General features: G+C 37.1%; 1 long non-coding RNA gene across 1 annotated transcript; it reads left to right on the top strand.

The window, feature by feature from the left end:
* The first annotated feature begins 206 nt into the window (after positions 1 to 206).
* Positions 207 to 20,431, top strand: LOC145991613 (uncharacterized). Its single transcript, XR_014442078.1, has 4 exons — positions 207 to 313; positions 8,527 to 8,670; positions 13,156 to 13,256; positions 19,725 to 20,431. It is a non-coding gene; the product is annotated as an uncharacterized LOC145991613 (long non-coding RNA).
* Positions 20,432 to 20,784: the final 353 nt, after the last annotated feature.

The raw sequence follows: 20,784 nt of genomic DNA, 5'->3' as shown, positions 1-20,784 counted from the left end.
GACGTGACAAGCTTGATAAGATGCCCACTTTAAAGACGCCACGGAACAATGTGAAACAATTTTTATTTATTCTCCTTACAACTAAAATAGGTCTCCCCTGACGTTAACGACTGATTTCTTATGTAGAATTGCTCATTAATGAAACCAGCATCCAGCAAGATCACGAACGCTTTCTCTTTGCTTTCTTTTTTCTTTTGTTTTGTGATGGCGGTTGACATAAACAGCATATTTACAACAATTCCCAAAGAAATGTTTCGTATGGTTTATCAAGCCAATAAAAGACGAAAGAGAAGAATTGAGAGGCATCAGTAAGGTAAATGAATCATTAAGCAGTTCATTAGTAATCATTAAAACAGGACTAAAACAATACAGTAAATACGTATACCCATGTGAGGCACCAAACAATATCGTATATATTGCCACAGTAGTATTAGCGGTGTCTTAGAAAGAGACCGAAATAATTTCAATCACTTTTTTTTTGGTTCATTTTGTTAAGCCAAGATTAGATGGTTGTTTAAAAAAATATATTCGGCAGGGAATGTTGCACATGGTAGATATGCAGTTAGGGTCGGAGCAGTTAGGGTCGGAGACTTCCTCACGGTGCTCTTCATAGGCCTACTGTATAATGTGAAAGTTGTTTCAGTTGGGATTAAATCTGATAAAAATTATTGGCCCAAGTTCCAATTGTTTAATCCCGAATTAATAAATGTACGCAGGCATTTTTTACATAATTTTATTTCTATTTTTATGCCTGTTGTTAACACACACATTTCAGTGTGAATGATTACGTACGGTATCCTTTCTGAAGAACGATTTTTACCGTCCGTATACTCCTACATGATTCTTTGTGAGCAGTCATTTGATTAAAATTCCAATCTCCGAGAAACGTCTCTAACTCGTTTATTCCCTAATTGTTAATATTCGTACTTACCTATTCTGCATTGCGAAACATTGTTGAAGATGCAATTTCGCTTTTTAAACGAAAATATTATCAATTTTCGATATCGAGTAATTATTGTTCGTTGTTTTTACGCTTCCGTGAGACGCATTATGGCCGCCACAGGTTGACTAGCGTTGTCGATCATCTTTGGTGTGCAGTGTTTCCAACCTTCTTAACCGAATACCTAGTAGCACGAACCATGCACGGATAGCCCCAAAAACCATTCAATAACCCCACGAACCATGAATGGATAGCCTCCAAAACCATTCAATAACCTCACGAACCATGCATGGCAAGGTTAGGATAGCTTCGCTAAGGCAAACATAGTTAAAATTGTTATTCAACATCAGGAAAATTCTAGATATTTAGTTACAAAACCACGTGGTTGGAAACACTAACCGGGGGTTATGTCATGAAACGAACAGAACATCTGATTCACGTAGTCGAAGGTAATGGAGGCAAGAGCTTTTGTGCATCGGAGAGACATTAACGTCAAAAAATACATGATTTAACGGCCGGATAAATTGAACGAAGGGAGAAAACACTTCCACGACCTTCCTAAAGTCTACAGAAACTCAGTTCCGTAAGTACTTTCTCCTGTAAAATTAAAGAAATATGGGTACTATTATCGTATGGGTGAAACACCTACGAATCATATATTTCGGACTTCTTTACATTGCTAACGTGTTGCGGAACATTTCTTAAGGCGAAATAATGCATTTCTAACTAAGATAATGTTTATTTTCACTATTTACGAGTACTTACTGTTACTTGTTGTTTCGAATCTGTAATACATTATGGCCGTGATAGCATACTGGTTTAGGGGGCGTTCTGAGAGTGTTTTGTCGATTTATGCAGTGGTGCAACCTCGTTCACCGGAAAATATCTACTTTCGTGCCACTATTTGAAATTATGCTAATAAGTCGCATTTACGTGTAGAACTTGTAAAATAACCTTGCGATTTACCACGTTCATTGTCCATAAACAGCAATTCGGAACCATCATCCTTTCGCAATTCAGAACCATCTTTCTTTCGCAATTCGTTAATGCTTTCCTTTACGCACAACACTCTTGCAACCTTGAATATTGACGTCAGACGAGGAATGCCTACGTGGTTAGGTTAGGCCTGTTAGGTTAGGTTCCATTAGCATAAATACAAAGAAAAAATAATATTTTCGCTAAGAGATGTGTTACCTTTGTATTGCCTAACATGAAAAAGGTCTCTCCTGTGACGTCAGAACACAATGTTGCTACAGTGTTGTGCAATAAGTGACACCCATTCGGGTCGGAACCATCTTTCTTTCGAAATTTGTTAATGCTCTTCCTTTACGCACAACCATCTTGCAACCTTGAATATTGACGTCAGACGAGGAATGCCTACGTGGTTAGGTTAGGCCTGTTAGGTTAGGTTCCATTAGCATAAATACAAAGAAAAATTGTAAAAAAAGCTCTCTCCTGTGACGTCTGAACACAATGTTGCTACAATGTTGTGCGATAAGTGACACCCATTCGGGAAAAATGGCTTGTTCCGAAATCGACAGGTGGTTCTAGTGAAAACACGGCGAGGCTGAAACACTGGCTACGGGGTTGCATCGTCTTAACACACGGAACATTGCACTCTCATGCAAAAAGCAAATGGCGGGAGCAGAAACAGCGTGTCGGACAGAGATTTTCGCAGAAAACAAAACGCATTCACATTAAAATGGATCAAATCTACATCCAGGAACTTCCAAAACGCTTAAGAAAATGATTTCCGTAAGTACTTTCTCCTGTAAATTTGAAGGAAATTTGAAGGAATCCGTTTTACCCATACGATAATGTTACCGAAATATGTTTCTTGGAGATAAGAATTTTACCAATATTTAAATAGCCTATTTTTAAATATTTTTTCCAATACCCATAAGAAAATATATCTTTTTTAAATGAAGTAGATTTTAAAAACTATAAAGTTGAGTCGTAAAATTTAAGAGGGTTTCGTGTTTACGTTTCTCACACAAGGATTTGTATTCTAGGGTTAATCCAAGAGTCATGTCTGTTTTGTGTATATTTGTACCTTTCTGCTTCTGGCTACCTTTTATATTTCCTCTTATCAGAAGTTGTGTACAGAGGCCTAATTTTTATCCTGATAGAGTTTTTGCCTCTATTGAATAGAGGAACACACAAGTATTGAGTTTCAATGTCGTGGCATGAAGTAGATTCTGTGTTTGCCCTAAGTTCTGATTATATAAATGTACACGAATGAGGCAATTTTTTCCCCAAGCATTGTAATTACAAATAGATTTGGGAAGAGCACTTTTGAGCCATACTTAATCTTTAACTTTAAATGCGTTTCAATTTGTATTCATTGCTGTTTTAAAGTGAATGCTAGAACAGTTATATTCACCAAAGTTTACTTAGAAAATGAAGAAAAGAATAGTAAAGCGTTCTGTTAAACATTCACATTTTTTCTCACTTGGTAGCTGCAGAAATGGTAATGCAACATCAATAGTTAATTCTGTACTGCAGGACAACTACTGCAGTACCAGTCAGAATCATATTTTCTAACTGTCACTCAGGGTAGCTACTCACTGGGAATTATGCATGAATTAGTGACTCTGGGAATTATGCGTGAATTTTTCTCCGTAGACGTAATAAATTGCATCTTTTATTAATGTAAATCCCATTGAATTTATACATATTTATTAATGCCCTGAGGCAAGTTGTTTACAGTTTAACTTTTATTTTTATCGAGAAAAGAAAATAAAGCTGCGTGAAAAATAAAACAGAATTCTTTCATCCGTTTGGTGTGTTAGGGTCCTTTGCAGAACAATCTGAGGTAACACTTTACTATACCGGAGAAGGATTTCTTCAAATTTACAGGAGAAAGTACTTACGCAAATCATTTTCTGTAGCGTTGTTGATGTTCAGGAATGTAGTTTTGATCCATTTTAATGCGAATGCATGTGGTTTTCTACGAAAATGTATTTCCGACGTGCTATTGCTGCTGCCACCATTTGCTTTCTGCACGAGAGCACAATACGCGCTATTGTTGCTGCTACAAGCCGATGTTGTCCATATATGCTAAATTGAACGAAAGGAGTGCTAATGGAACCTAACCTAACCTAGTAGGCATACCTCGTCCCCATGATGGTTTGTGGGGCTATCGTGAATTTTTGGGCTAACGTCAATGGTTTTTGGGGCTACCCGTGGATGGTTTGTGGAAAATAAGGAACAACAGTAAGTACTCGTTAATGTAAGAAATAGACATTATTTTTGTTAGAAATTCATTATTTCACCTAAAGAAATGTTCCGCAATGTAGAATAGTACGTTAGCAATGTAAAAAATTGTGAAATAAATCATTGATAGGTGTCTCCGGTATAGTAAAGTAGTACCCAATCTGATATACGGAAGATTATTGCAAGATATCTTGAGGTTGTTTATGTAAATTTGAAATTCTTATACAATTAGCTATTTCTAATTGATTACTACATCCCGTAACATTTGTGACTTATGTTTGTAGATGTATTTCTAGTCTTGAGTATGTGAAATGGCAAATGTAAACTCCGCAAATTAAATTAAATATATATATACCTTTCAATTGTATCGAATTGGAATTTTTGGATACATAGGAATCACACAGAATCTTTATGTTGTTAATATATTTGTGTGTGGGTGGTGAGAGGTGGTAATATGTAAGGTTGAAATAGAGAAAACATCTGCTTGTATACCCTTGAATTTTTGGAAAGTTCGTCTTGAAAACCAGGAAGTATACTTGAATTTTATCATGGTCCTAGAGTGGCCACCCTGTCACTTTTTTGTAATATGTATACAAGTAACTGCGCCTCATTAAATTTAATCTAAAAAATTCTTGGTTCTTTTGCGGTTACAGTATTGTTAAACACTACCTTCATAAGTAATATGAAGAGTGCTTGGCACAAAATTTTCATTTGACTAGATCAACAAAAATGAAATCCTTCCATTGGAAATTAATTAATCATCTTTTTTTCTGTGAGTATTATAATTTTTGTCCTTTGTTTAACCTTACATTTCAGGTAACAAACATTTTGGCTTTCTAATATTTGTATAACCATTTCCAATTATAGTAGCCCTCAGGATCACAAGAAATATCCAGATTTACTGCGAAAACCTTATTTTCAAAATTAACTGAAGTTGATTCCATGCCATGGGCTTTATTGTAACCATGCAAATGGAAAATGGTATTATTTTTTTTCGCTTTGATCTTTGTCAGTTTTTTTACAATGCTGGTATGTAAAGTCAGATTTTTTTGTGTTTTTGTGACGGCGGCGATGCCAGGATTAATCATCTAGGGTGCAGAATGTAAGTTTGGGGGTGCAGTGTTGAAAATAAAGAAGACCTGAAGTAAACGTGGAACCTTATTAGCCCCTACATCAAATAACAGTCCACTTTTTGTGAAGAATACTAGTGACATGCTTCATTTTTGCACAACGATATATTTGGAAATTTGAAAGAAACAGCTTGTCCAAGGGAGGACAATGACGTACATGCATGTAAAGAGGATTTTTTCCAGGGATAGGCATGCAAGGTATTTTTAGGGGAGGGGGATGAAGCGAGGCTTATTTTCCCCCTCAAAAAAACTATGTTCTTGCAATGCTCTTATAATAATTAACACACACTACTGTGGCTGAAATAAAATTACATGTGTGAAATATATAAAGGCTGTCCCAATAAAAGCAATGGATTTAATATTCTTAATAGGATACTTTTTCAAAAATGAATGACAAATAGTTTTACGTCATTACAACGGCCAAGTGTTCCGATTTAAGAATGCAAAGTTTGATTTACACAACATGTCTCGTGGCTGGGTTAGTAACACTGTTCTCACAAGTTCCTTTATCAGTGATTAGTGCAGCTTAGTTGACATGGAGCATTACACAAAGGAACAAGTTTTGATACTGAATACTCATTACAAGAATGGTGAGTGTTATGCAGAGACTGTTAGGAAGCTTTGTGCAATCCTTGGACGTGAAACTGCACCTAGTGAGAGTACAGTTTGCAAGTTGATCAAGGAATTTGAGGAAACTGATTCGACAGCAGACATTAAAACACCGCACTCTCGATCTAGCCAGTCTGTTGAGAACATCGCTATTGTGCATGACAGTGTTATTGCGAGTCACAACAGTTGGATATGTAGAAAAGTTCCATGCATCACATTCTCATGGAAGATCTCCACATGCATGCCTTTAAAATTCAGTTAACTCAGGAACTGAAACCAAATGATCACTTGCAACAGAGATTGGCATTGATACTCAATTTAGTTTTAAATATATTAAAATAAATAGCACTTATACCCAAATTAAAGTGACCTACCCTAGTGAGAGAAAGGAGAAAAGAAAGAGGAGACAGCTGTAAGCTACGGGATGAAAGGAAAAATATAGAAGAGGATAAAGAAAAAAAGTAGAATGTGGATAAATCATTTTGAGAAATTGCTGAACGTGAAGAAATGAAGCAAAAAGACAACAGGAAAGAAAAATGTAATCTCAAATGGAAAGAAGTGGAGGAAGCACTGAAGAGAGGTAGAGCACCTGTGGTAGATGAAGTGCCAGTGGAAATGATACTAGGAGCAACAGTGATTGGTGTGCAGTGTGGCAAGAAAGAGAAGTGTCAAGATATTGGACAAAGGGACTAATATTTCCCATATTCAATAAGGGTGACAGAAAGGAATGTACAAACTACAGAGGAATAACACTAATGTGCCACTCAGCAAAGGTGTATGAGAAACTATTAGAGAAAAGAATAAGGGAAGTAACAGAGCTGAACAAGAGAGAGGAACAGTATGGATTTAGAAGGGGCAGATCAACGGTAGATCTGATATTCACTATAAGGGAAATCGCTACGAGTATGGAAATGATTTTATTATGGCATCCCTTGATATAGACAAGGCATACGATAGCATGGGCAAACAAAGATTTGGAAGGCTCTAAGAGAAAAAGGAGTTGAGGAAGAGATAGAGTGCAGAGTACATACAAGGCCAACCACAGCTGTGTCAAGACCCCAGTGGGAAGAACAGAGTGGTTCAGTATAAGTAATGGCCTAAAACAGGGAAGTGCTCTTTTCCCACTGCTCTTCATAATTACAATGGATGCAATTAATGAAGAGGTGGGGAAGCAAATAGGAGAGGAAGAGATGAAGGCCCTGTTGTTCGCTGATGACTTAGTAATATGGGAAAGCAGGGAAGAAGAAGTACAGAGAAAGCTTGATAAGTGGAATGAGGAAATCAAAAGAGCAGGAATCAAATTCAGTGCAGAAAAGAGTGAGGTGCTAATAAAAACAAGAAATCGCCAGAAATGAACGAAGAATAAAGATGGACACGGAAGAGTTGAGGGTAGTAGAGAGCTTCAAATATCTAGGAAGCATAATTGAGAGAAGTGGAAGAAATAGATGAGGAGGTAAACAGAAGAGGACAAATGGGTGGTGGACTATATCAAAGCGTTTGAAGATTAATGTGGAACAGGGATGTCCTATGAAATGAAAGAAGGTAATATATAACACATACTATGTGTCAATAATTATGTATGAAGCAGAGACTTGGACAATTACAAAGATGAAGGCAGTAGAGATGAAATTTTTAAGGAGTATATTGGTTGAGACTAGAAGGGATAGAATAAGGAATGAGGAGATCCGACAGACAGTGGGGGGGGGGGGGTGAAGCTTCATGACAGGGTAGATCAGATGAGATGGTTCGACACATGAAGAGGATGGATGCAGAAAGACTACCAGTAAGAGTTTACCATGCACAAGGAGTGGGAATAAGGCCTTGGGGGAGGCCAAGATGTCGGTGGAAAGAGCAGATAGCGGAGAGTGTTAGGAGATTGGAACACCGTGGAAAGAGAGGGGTGGTGAAATACCAGAAAAAATGGAGAGGCTTGATCTTTATGCCGACCCAGCCAGAAGCAGGAAACTGCGAAGGATGATGATGACTACTTCCAAAGCCAAGTTAACAGCTTTTAAACACAAATAATTATCTGTGGTAAAGCAGCCAATCTACCATGCTGTTTGTAAACCACAGCCTTTGACAGCTTCAATGACATTTCCTGTATCATCTGCATAAGCCACTCGTAAGCCTGGGCTGCCTTGGCCAGAGTTTTAGAACAGGCATCATATCATGTTCCTTGTTATGGTTATCCATGACCTCAATGTGAAATTTTAGAAATAGAGAAGAAGTAATTATTGAAACTTGTATGACCACATATGATTCTCTCGAGATATCAGCCAGGTCAGTTCCAAATGTGCTTTCAAGACCTAATGTGTTGTAATGTTAAATGGCGTAAAATGTCAGACACAACTAAAGCCCAGTTTTCTATAACCTGAACATGTGGGGAATTTGTAATGTAGTATTGTGAACAATGAGAAGCCTAGAATATAAATTGTAAAATTGAAAATTTAGTACTTTCATAACATAATCATAGTTTTATAATTTAAACAGGTGATTGTATTAGTAGAACAGTTTTACATCTTGACTAATATGTATTTGAGCTTTAGACCTGATTTGCTACAGTAATTCTTTTCCATTTTCAACAAGATGAATTACAACTGACACCTAAATGTTCTTGTTTCATATTTCTAGGTATTGTCACCATGGAGAAAGTCCTGTACGAGGTTTTTGAAGGTGGTTGGACCACTACGTTCGGAAACTACATGAGAAACATGTAATTTTGCACACATCCAAAAAGATCTACACACCAGTAGTGGCAGCAAAAGCATTCTACAAGTAAGTGAAGTTAGTCATAGTTCATTTTTGTAATATGTATTTAAGTGTAAAGTAAACCTTACTTTAACATGAACAAAGCTCGTTTGCACTTAATGTGGTGGCAGTAGACAAAGTAAGTACATAATATAGTTGAGAAAGTAGCGCAGTCTTCCCTCCCGAAGCTGAAAAAAGAGGGTCGTGGGCGGTCCCAACCCTGACGTCACTCACGGGACAGAAGTGACGCTGTCACTGACCTTTCCGCTTCTTATAGGATCTGCATTTGTGCAAGAGAGTGTGAAAGTGCCTTGTGTTTCCTTTTTCTGTAGCTTGTGTGATAGTGGAGAATTTTTTTTGCTACAACAATAACATTTCAGGAAGATGCCGCGCATTGTGCTGTTGCTTTGTGCCGGAACAACGCAAGAAATACTGTAGGTGTAAGCTACTTTTCATTCCCAAAGATATCCGATTACGTGCAAGATGTGGGTTTCAAAGTGTAAGAGGTTAGATCCTGTTAACACCAAAACAGTGACAGTGTGCTCATCGCATTTTGTGGATGCTGATTATGAACTGAACTTAAAAGCAGAACTGCTGAGCATTACCTGTAGACCGCAACTTAATAAAAACGCTGTACCAAGTTTAAATTTGCCTGGTTGTGTGGTGCATTGTAGTAAAAATGCTGTACCAAGTTTAAATTTGCCTGGTTGTGTGGTACATTGTAGTAGTGTGCAACAGCCAAATGACATAATTGATCGAAGTGGACGTGCCAATAAACGTCAGATTAGAAAGCGAGCAGTGGAAAAACTTGAAGAGTTGTCTCCTCGCAAAAGAATTTGCATGTCACAAAATTCAGAGACTTTGAGTACTGGAAATATATCCAATCTCCAACAAGATAGTGAGTTGGAAACTCTGAAAAAGAAATTAAAATGTGCTGAAGAACAAATAAAGAAATTGCAGACACGACATGATGAAAGTGCTAAAAAAGTAAACAAAGTAAAGAAACAATGCAATCGTTTATTACATAAAGTGAAGAATTTACAAATTAGCAATAAACGTTTGAGGCAACAGTTAGTAAAGCTTCACAAATCAAAGCAATCTGCTTTCAACGTGTCTAAGAAAGTAAGGGAAATTCTTCGACCAGTGTTTTTCTCCAACCAAATCCAATGTCTTCTTAGCCACAAAAGCAGACCGAAACTGTGGTCGAGAAGTGATATTGTAAGTGCACTAGCACTTAGGCATGTGCCAAGAAAAGCTTACACCCACATGAGGAAAAATATGAAAATTCCTCTTCCAAGCATTTCCACTTTGCGTCACTGGACAAAAAGTTTCAAGTGTAGACCAAAAGTATATACTCCAAAGTTGCGTACGATGCTGAGAGTGACACTGTCATGGGACCGTTCAAGAAGGCACAGGTAATTAATTTATTACTTTACTTACAAGTAGAATTAACAGTTTATATAATGTTAGAACGTAACACAAGTCCAATACTAGCATAACGAATGAGCAAGTAATCATTTTCGTTCATTCATCATTGAGAGCCTCCCCGATGGCGCAGTGCTGGCATCGTCACCTTTCAATCAAGGGGTCCCTGGTTTGATTCCCGGTGGAGGCACATAGTGGTTCGGATCCCACTTTAAACTGTAGGTCCAGTCTCGATTAGCCTTACTGTGCATCAAGTGGACTTAAAACACCAAATCAATCCAAATCATTCATCATTGACTGCGGAGTTTTTCCGCTGCAACCTTATGTTTTTCTATCTTGCGTTAGCGTGTGCACGCGTGTGTATTTTTACTGTGTTGGAAATGTGAAAAGATATAAGGTAAAATGTGAATAAAATTGCTAGGGTGTGTTCACCAAAACTCAGCGTTAATTTTTTGACTGAAGTTTTTCTAATAGAAGTAAACTACTTTAAAGTCCTTAATAAAGTTTTACATAGCATAATTAAGAATGAAAAATACATATTAAAATTTGGAAAGACACATCTCGATAGACTGTGTTATCAGGATGAAGTACTAAATTTATAAGTAGTTCATAATGAGATTATTATGAAGTATTAATTCCATAATTATTGCTCGAAACTCAATACACTAGACTCTCGCTAATCCGGCCCTCAATAGTCCGCCCTCTCAGTAGTCCGGCCCACATCCGGCCTGTAGTCACTCAAGCAGAAATGACGTGCACAACAATGAATTATCCTGTTCAACAATGTTGTTAGTTAAAAATGTTAAACAATGCTATACATACGTACAGTATTTGAAATTGTGACTTTCTTACAGTAAAGTTCAGTACATACTATGGCTTCTAAAAGGAAACACGTAAAGTACAGCCTGTATAGTCCCTATTTGTTTAAACTACATAGTAGTACGTAATTTCCGACCCTCTCAATAATCCGGCACTTCCGCGAATCTGGCACCCATATTTGCAAGGAATGGCCAGATTAGCGAGAGTCTAGTGTATTTAAATGACAAGATTTTAGAAAGATTTTTTTTTACAGGTCATTCTGGTTCGCGGGTTGTACGCCCCATGGAAGCAAAATGTATTCTACAATGACTAAGGAGATTTTATATTTAGTAATATCAGCAGTGCAACGTGTGGGCTATGAAGTTGTTGTGTGTGTTTCTGACTTGGGAGGTGGAAATATAAGGGTTTATCGAGAATTAGGTGTCGCTTCGAGTCATCCTTCTTTTGTGAATCCGAATGATAAGGGACGGAACATTTGGGTATTTGCAGATACTCCACAAATGCTTAAATTGCTACAAAACCATTTTATTGATAAAGGTTCAGTCTTGCCATCGCAGAATGTTGTAACAAAAAACGTCATACAGTCAGTGTTAGGTAAAAATGAAAGTGAACTTAATTTACCTTTATTGATAACGGATGCACACATTTATGTACCAGGTCGCGAGAGACAAAGAGTATTCTATGCTGCTCAGTTATTTTCTAGAAGGACAAGCAGTGCTATATCTTATTTATTCCCAAATGAAGTTGAAAGTGCAGAGTTTTTTGCATTAATTAACAACTGGTTTGACATAATGAATTTGTATGTTAAAGAGAATTTTGATGTTAAATTAAAAGTGCTTTTGGGGTGCATCTTGACATCAAACCAAGGTGTTAAATGAAATGAAGCAAGTCATTGAAAGTGTTCGTGTGAAAGGACATGGAAAATTGTTGCCCTTTCAGCAAGGAATGATACAATCTATCAACGCATTATTTGGGCCCTATCAGGATATGAAACAGAAACACAATATGATTTTTTTACTGACTGCAAGGTTGAATCAGGATGTAATAGAAAATCTTTATTCGCGTCTTCGTGGCATGGGAGGTTTCTATGATCACCCTCTCCCTACAGAATTTAAAAACCGACTTAGGCTGCTTTTGTTAGGAGTGAATATAGGACAACTTCCCCTAAAAATGCCAACCAGGGATCAGTGTGAGAATGATGAATTACACAGTAGGACATACAATAGTGTTTTTAGTACGATGGTGTCTTACCTTTTACTTGACAAAGAGGAAGGCGAATCAAAGATGAAGGATAACACCGATGGCAGCGAACTCCAGTTTCCAACTGAGTGCAATGATAACGAAGCCCACGACTGTTCCAAGGAAGGTCTATATTATATCACAGGTTTCATTGCGCAAAAGTGTTGGCATTCAGATAAAGATTTGGGTTCTCGTACGGACAGTCTTCCTCCCGTTCGTCAAAAAGAGAAAAAATGGGTTGACATAGTGTTGCGTGGTGGACTGTATAAACCTACTGAAGAATTTTTCCAAATCGTTGAACAAATGGAAAATGCATTTTGTTTATACAATCCTCCTGGTGATTTAAGCAGGAAATGTGGAGTAATGAGTAATGGAAACAATGAGGACATTATTACTTTTCAGGTTTGCTATGATAAAGAAGGAAATTATAGATCTATTTGTCAAAACTCGGACATACATTCGTATCAGGCATTTAAATTCGAAAATTAAACAAAATCGAAGTCAGCATAAGAAAGGTAAAAAATGGTTGTTGTCTAATTAATGCCAACCTATAGTCATCTAGAGCAGAGTAGGATTGGTTGCCTTCAAGGAAAACGGGGCAGATTGTCATGCAATCCAATACTTGGATTCATCAGTAAGGGCAATTACATCAGGGGAAAATTAGCATTGCATTCTCAAAAAGAATATGCTCTGTTCCTGTGGCATGTACAAAACAGCCAAGAACCCCATAAAATGTTAACTCAATGTGGGAGCGAACGAAACAGATCATTGTGAACTATGACATATGATTTACTGCATTGAGAAGCAATCTGTTACGACACTTATAGCATTTCCGTAACAAAAGAGGAGAAGAGAAATGGACATATTTTTAAGCCACAGAAACATCATGATTTGCTTCAATTTCACATTACTTTGAAAGCAGATTTCACATGTGTCGTGTGAAAAAGTTCCTTTTTCTGTTACTGTTTACAAGTTTGATGTTTCTTGTATATTAGAGTACTATCAGTAGAATTAATTTCCTTGTTTCAGATGGACATGTGACTCAAGCTTCAGTTCTTGACAAGATGTGGAAGTTAGATTGGAATCATCTTGCCCAGCAGAAGCTTCAGTTCTTTCAAGATACCCAACTGGTAAGTGTGGTGGTTTCATCTTGTAACCATTATTTTGCCCATGTGAAGTAAACCAAGAAGACAGACATAACTAGGGCCCGGACTTTTACGATTTTATAGACATCATTTTAGGCTTTTTAAAGAGATGATTTAGCCCTTTTTAGGATATTTCCCTACCCGCATTTTTATTGGAATCAATCACAAATCTTTGCATTTACATGAGCATCAATACTGCACACACATTTTCCTTCACATATTACATGTTTACTAAACTTAAAGCATACAAGAAAAACAGTTTTTAGAAAATAATAAAAACTCAAAATTCCAGTTTTTAAAATACCAAGTTATAGGTTAGCATACAAAACGAAATCATAACAATGAAATTTTGGAAAAATTTAGAATGTGTCATTGTTATGCTTGTGATAGTCGTCGGCCCCCCTATCCCTCGTTTCTATCCGGCCCTCTGGACTACTTCCTACTTTCATCCCTCAATCTCTCCTTTCACCTCACCCTGGGTGCCAAGCAAGCAGATTATATTTGCGCCGGAATTACAAAAAGGGGGGGTTTCACATAACAATTTATATTTGTATGTCCCTGGTTCGTTTACACATGTACAGCAAGTGAATATACAACTTGTTAAATGGACAGTACCGTAGTTCTTGAAATTATAACATTCTCGTAGGATATATTGGTTTATTATACGTAGTTATATATATATACATATTTTACAGAACGTTTCCATGAGTGTCTTGCATAGACCAAAATTACCAAATCTCTAATAATATAGTTGCGCACCTATGGCATAACCATCGGCACTTCCCTTACCACCGAGTTAGCAAAACTATCTCGGTGGGCCTATCCTCAGCTTAAATGATATTCCGTTACAAATGCGTTTCCTTACGCCTTCACTCCTTCTTTTGGGCATCAATTAATCAAATACGGAAATATCCACATAATCAAAGCTTTCTCTAAAAGGGGACTTGGGACAGCAACAGATGCTACATTATTATATCCAGTTTAGCCACCATAAGTGGACTAAACTTGAGGAGACGTTCCTCTTTCGTCGATCAATGGGGAAACACTGTTTTTTCTGCTAAAGCCCACTGGCCTTTTTATAGCAGGGGTAAACGTCCGTGGACGTGGACCCCGTAGCGTTGGAAAATTCCACTGCCAACGGTCTTTTGAAAGACTGCTAGCTCCCCCAACCGGGGAGGTAAGAAACAGGGGAATCTAACATCCAGCAAAGCACAACCCAATAATATACACTTACATGCAATAATAACATAAAAGTACACTCATGGAAACATATTACTTAACCCTACCCTCGTAGCTGGCCAGCAATTAATTATTACAATATACCAAAACCAGTAATGGTCAATCCGACCGTTACATGCTATTTCTTTTTTAATGCGAAATTTGCTTTCAATTTTTTTTCATGCCCTTTTACCTTCTCTCATTTCCATTCCCCCTTTTGTGTGTGTGTGTGTGTGTGTGTGTGTGTGAGAGAGAGAGAGAGAGAGAGAGAGAGAGAGAGAGAGAGAGATGGGGGGGGGAGAGAGGATACATTTTCATATTGCCATACAGTTAACAATGTGTTCACTCTGATAAACAAAACAAGGTTTCAGCATTTTTTTTTTACATTTATTTAGCTGAAAAGTTCAATTTAGCCTCTTTTAGGATCTTAATTCCTTTTAGCCATTTCTAGGACCTAAAGGATTCATGTATTTCATTAAGAAATGGCTAAAACGAAAATATATGTTAGAATAGTGACCTTACCAAGTAAGGAATAAAATAGGTCAAAACCTGATAATCCGGGCCCTAGTCATAACGTACCTCCAATTGAACTTGATGCAAAAATTTAGAAAACAAAAACAAGTAATTATCTTGGGATGTCAGTTGCAGATGTGCTTCAAAGCATTCGAGATGCAATGTCTGTCTGACCTTGATGAATAGAAGTGACGAGTTATTCCATGCCAAATCAACCAGGGATTTTACCTGGTGTCAGATTTCAATGATTTTTGGTTTATGAAATGTACCTATTAGAACGGCGTTTCCATAATCTTAGTTGACATTAATGTCTGTACTTATTGCAGCTAGAAAGTTCACCTTGGGCTCATTTTAAAGGATTTTCCTAAGAGATGCAACATGGACATATTCAGAAGAAAAGAAAGTTTTAGCTTTTTACAAAATTCTTTAGCAGCAACAGTCTGAATCACATATTTGGTTTTAGTTCTCTCTCTGACAATTTACAATGCATTACATAGAAGAATGAATCATCATTGCTAGCCTAGCAGGTATGAAAATTATTAGGTCCAAAGTTTTGCAAACAATATTGATTGATATTGATTTAATGTAGATTGTTCAGCTCTGAACTTGTAGATATTAAGAAAAGCAGATTTTAATTTCTAATCGAGGGGGCAATGTCTATGCTGGGGTTGCGCCACTGGTTAAATCTGATATATGTGTGGAAAACTAGACGACCAATTATTAAGTGGGAATGTCCATGAAGAAGATATCTATTATAGTTGCAAATGTTAATCTTGAACATTTAAGTTTGTTAATTGAAGAGTAGTGCAGGGAAACCAGTCTCTAGATATACAATATGATGATAGGAGCTGAACTTTGTAGTTGAAATAATAGAGTTATGAGATCATTTTAAGGGAAATGTAGGCAAGAAAACCATTTGCAGTAAATAATACAAATACCGTATTTAGTCATGTATAATGTGCACAAGAATATATCAAGAGGTACAATTATCAGGTTGGATTTGTTTAGTAATATTAATTAAAAAAAATACTATAAAAGAAAAATGGCCATGATTTTTAGCATGTCACTGGATGTTTATTAGTGCAAATCCATAACACAACTTTGTTCTACTAAAGAACAACAAAGGTGGTTATGAAGTGGCTTGAGTCCTTTGCTCTTGATTGGTATAGCAATATAATCTGAAAATAAGGAACCTGAATTGTACATTATATGTAAGCTATAATTGTTTGTTGCTTTTCCCCATAAAAAACCAGGGTTTGCATGAGTAAATATGGTATTAGTGTAGTTGTATTTATTACAATTTATGTATGAAAATTTGAACTAGTTTGGGAGTGTAGTGTATAATTTACAAAAAAAAAAAAATCATCATCCTTCGCCGTTCCCTGCCTCTCTCCTAACACTCTCCACTATCTGCTCTTTCCACTGACATCTTGGTCTCCCCCTTGGCCTTATTCCCACTCCTTGTGCATTGTAAGCTCTTACTGGTAGTCTTTCTGGATCCATCCTGTTCGTGTGTCCGAACCATCTCATCTGTGCCTGATCTATCCTGTCCTGAAGCTTTGCCATCACCACTCTGTCGGATCTCCTCATTCCTTATTCTATCCCTTCTAGTCTTCCTCAATATACTCCTTAAAAATTTCATCTCCACTGCCTGCATCTTTCTTTTGTCTCTCTCTGCCATTGTCCACGTCTCTGCTACATACACAATATATCATATATTACCTTCTTGCATTTCATAGGTAGTACATCCCTGTTCCATACTAATATCCGAACACTTTGATATAGTCCATCACCCATTTGTCCTCTTCTGTTTACCTCCTCATCTATTCTTCCACTTCTCTCAATTATGCTTCCTAGATATTTGAAGCTCTCCACTACCCTCAACTCTTCCATGTCCATCTTTATTCATAGTTCATTTCTGCCTCTGTTTCTTGTTGTTATTAGCACCTCACTCTTTTCTGCACTGAATTTGATTCCTGCTCTTCTGATTTCCTCTTTCCGACTATCAAGCTGTGTCTGTACTTCTTCTTCCCTGCTTCCGCACCTCTTCGATAATATCATCCATTGTAATTATGAAGAGCAGTGAGGAAAGAACACTTTCCTGTTTTAGGCCATTAGTTATACTGAACCACTCTGTTCTTCTCACTGGTGTCTTCACCCAGCTCTGGTTGGCCTTGTATGTACTCTGCACTACACTCTATCTCTTCCTTAACTCCTTTTTCTCTTAGAGCCTTCCAATTCTTTGTTCTGTCCATGCTATTGTATGCCTTTTCTATATCGAGGAATGCCATAGACATACTCAAATCATTTCCATACTTGTAGTGATTTCCCTTATAGTGACTATCAGATCTACCGTTGATCTGCCTCTTCTAAATTCATACTGTTCCTCTGTCATCTTCAGCTCTGTTAGTTCCCTTATTCTTTTCTCTAGTATTTTCTCATACACCTTTGCTGAGTGGCACATTAGTGTTATTCCTCTGTAGTTTTTACATTCTTGTCTGTCACCTTTCTTGAATATAGCAACTATTAGTCCCTTTGTCCAATCTCTTGCCACACTGCTTTCAATGCACTGTATGGCCTTGGCCACTGCACACCAATCACTCCTGCTCCTAGTATCATTTCCACGGACACCTCATCTGCTCCAGGTGCTCTACCTCTCTTCAGTGCTTCCTCCACTTCTTTGCATGCGAGGTTCGTTTTCCTTTCTGGTTTTCTTTTTCCTTCACTTCTTTATGTTTATTTCCTTTTTCCATATTCAGCAATTCCTCAAAATGATTATCCACATTCTCCTTATTTTGTCATCCTCTTCTACAACACTTTCCCTTTCATGCCTTAGCTTACAACTGTCTCCTCTTTCCCTTCACCCACTAATTCGTACAATACTTTGTTGTTCCCATCTACATCTTCTTCTAGCACTAACCATTCTTCCATCCACTTTCTTCCTTTACTACTGTTCTTGCCTCCTCTTCTTTTCCACATATTTTGTGATTTAACTTTAAACCATTTTCTAAATGCATAATTTTTGTTTTTCTCTACTTCTTTCATTCCACCATGGTGTTTCTTTCTTTTCTTATCTTGTTTGTCCTTCCACATACCTTTTTGGCTGCCTCTACTAATTCTGTTTTAAATCTTATCCATTCTGTTTCTATTCCTTTTAGATTCATCTCTAGGCACTTATGTTCTTGATATTTATCTTTTGTCATCTTATCCTTCAATTTCCACTCTTATCCTTCTCTCTTGTTCCTCCCTTCTATCTTTTATTTTCCACCTCCTCATATCTGCTAGTAGTAGCCTATGGTCACTGTCTAAGTTCTCATTGGGTATTACTTTAATATCGTTCATTATTCCAACTGTATCTTGTAATTTTATGGCTGTCATATTTCTTCTTAAACCAGCTATTACCTACTAGCAGTAAGTTTCTCTTACAAAACTCCAGTAGCCTCCTTCCCTCCTCATTCCTGTCTCTTCTCACTTGTGCATTAAAATCACCCATCACAATTTGCCATTCCTTTTTCAAATTCTTCTTTATCCTCCCATGTACATCCTGTTTGTGGGGCATACACTTTAATTATTTGTATTACTTTCCCTCTTACATTAATTTTTAGTTCTTTATTATTCTGTCATTTACTCCCTCTACTTCCTCACTTATTCCGCTTCTTAGAGGTCTGCACGGGCTCGGGCCAGGCCCTCGGGCCATAAATAACCAGAACTTCTCGGGCTCGGGTCGGGCCCGGGCCTCGTGGCTATTTTGTTAGCGAATATTGTCATCGAAAAATAATTTTTAATTATTGAAATTATGGTTTACTTCGAGAATGAGAATACATTTTTTTATAACAGCTAGTTAACGAAGTACAACAGTGCCCATTTTTTTTTCAAATGTTGAATTGGAAAGTAATTTTAATTATGTTTTCGGGCTCGGGCCGGGCTCATGTTTACTTATTATCGGACTCGGGTCGGGTTCGGGTTTCTTTTCCTCGGGCCGGGTCGGACTCGGGCCTTACAATTTAGGCCCGTGCAGACCTCTACCGCTTCTGCCCTCTTCAGTACCCACCCAGTACAGTTTATAGTCTCTCCTCAATTTCATGTCCCTTTCCATTTCGTTCATTCCAAAGATGTCGATTCCTCATCTCTCCATTAGATCCACAATTTCTTCAGTCCTTCCTGTCAGTGTTCCAATATTCAATGTCCCTAATGCCTAATGTCGTCTCCAATTTCCAGTCCGGCTTGCTTCTTTCTTTTCTCGATTTTTTTTGTTTTCTGCTGTGGGCTGATCGGGCCTGTCACAGCCTACACCTGGGTGGTGGGACTGCCACCTGTGGGTTCTTGGGTACACGCTTGTTTTCTGTCAGGGATCCAACTCCCTTAGCCTTTCTGGATACTTCCAGGCCTGCAAGGAAGTGGGGCAAACACTTTTATGGTGTTTATTTGCCATAACACAAGACTGTGGATGTGTCGTATTTGCTGTATATGTCCATGCCACCGGACACCCTAGGTCCGTGACTTTATTTAGGTTTCCTCTCATATCTGAGGGAGGTTTCACTATCCACCACCTGTGACCCATCAGTAGTGGAGGCTCGCACTAAGTTATCATGAAAATGTAAATTTTATACGCTATCAGTACAATATTTGTAAATAACAGAAAATTAAGTATTTGTAATTATTATAGTTATGTGAAGTAGATTGTTTTATAAATGTACGTAAATATTTTTTTTTTTCTTGCAGGAAATTTTACAAATGCAGAACTATGGAATTGTTGGGAGGTGTCTTCTGCCATACATACATGAATGAGAAGAATCTTCAGTACTTGCAGAAGATTTTAACATGTTTTTTTCTTTCTTTCATGGGGTTAATGTGATAAAATTTGAGTACCTTCTAAAGAGTAGTCACCTATGCACACAATGAACCCATGCCGAGATATATGAGTCATTTCATGTCAAATCAACCAATGGTCTGAACCTTGTCCTCTCAGAAATTGATAATTTTTGGTAAAGTGGTACTACCAGTAAAGTTGATGAAAACTGCCAAATTTCAGATTTTTTGGGCTCCTAGTTTTTCAGTCGATTTCCAAAAAGTCAAAAAAATCCCAAAATTTGGTGACATTTCGAAATCTTTAAACAGCTGTAGATTAAAAACTATTTGACCTAGAGAGCTCAAATTGGTGTCATTTCATTCTCTTCTGCCTTTAACGAGCTTTAATTTGAAATGCAACATGACTGTGGTACATCAAAAAGTTTTTTTAAAATCAAATAACACCCCCTTTAATATTATTTTTAAAAATTGTGTTTTTTGAAAACCTCAATTGACTATTTGTGTGCAAAATTTCATAATGGGACTGCATGGGTTCCTATACATTTTTTTTTTGCATTGTAATGTGTGAAATTTGAGATTTTCAAAAAAACTTTTTTTGGAAAATAATAAACACCATGAGCCCAAAAAATCTGACAGTTTTTGTCCTCTTGAATCGTAAAGGTTCAGAAATATTTTCTTTGTTGGTTAATATGACACTTAATTTGCCATTTACTTCCTTTCTAACATTTTTTTTTAATTTCCTACTCTTTATTTTTAATTATATTGCATATGAAGAATGTGTTATTACTAAACATAGTATTGCATAGTTGGAATCAATTTCACATATGTAAAATTGATCATTATGCAGCAACACTGGTGAAGAAATAAGACACAACAAATTTATTTTTAATAAGAATTTATCCTAAATGAAAACCCTTATTTACATAATAAATCATTAAAAAGTATGTACAGTGTTGGTCCTTTTCTCTACCAC

This window comes from Lepisma saccharinum, chromosome 8 (assembly GCF_977018435.1).
Source record: "Lepisma saccharinum chromosome 8, izLepSacc3.1, whole genome shotgun sequence".
Taxonomy (NCBI): domain Eukaryota; kingdom Metazoa; phylum Arthropoda; class Insecta; order Zygentoma; family Lepismatidae; genus Lepisma; species Lepisma saccharinum.
The sequence above is the reverse complement of the archived record's forward strand: the minus strand, read 5'-3'. Positions and strand labels throughout refer to the sequence as shown.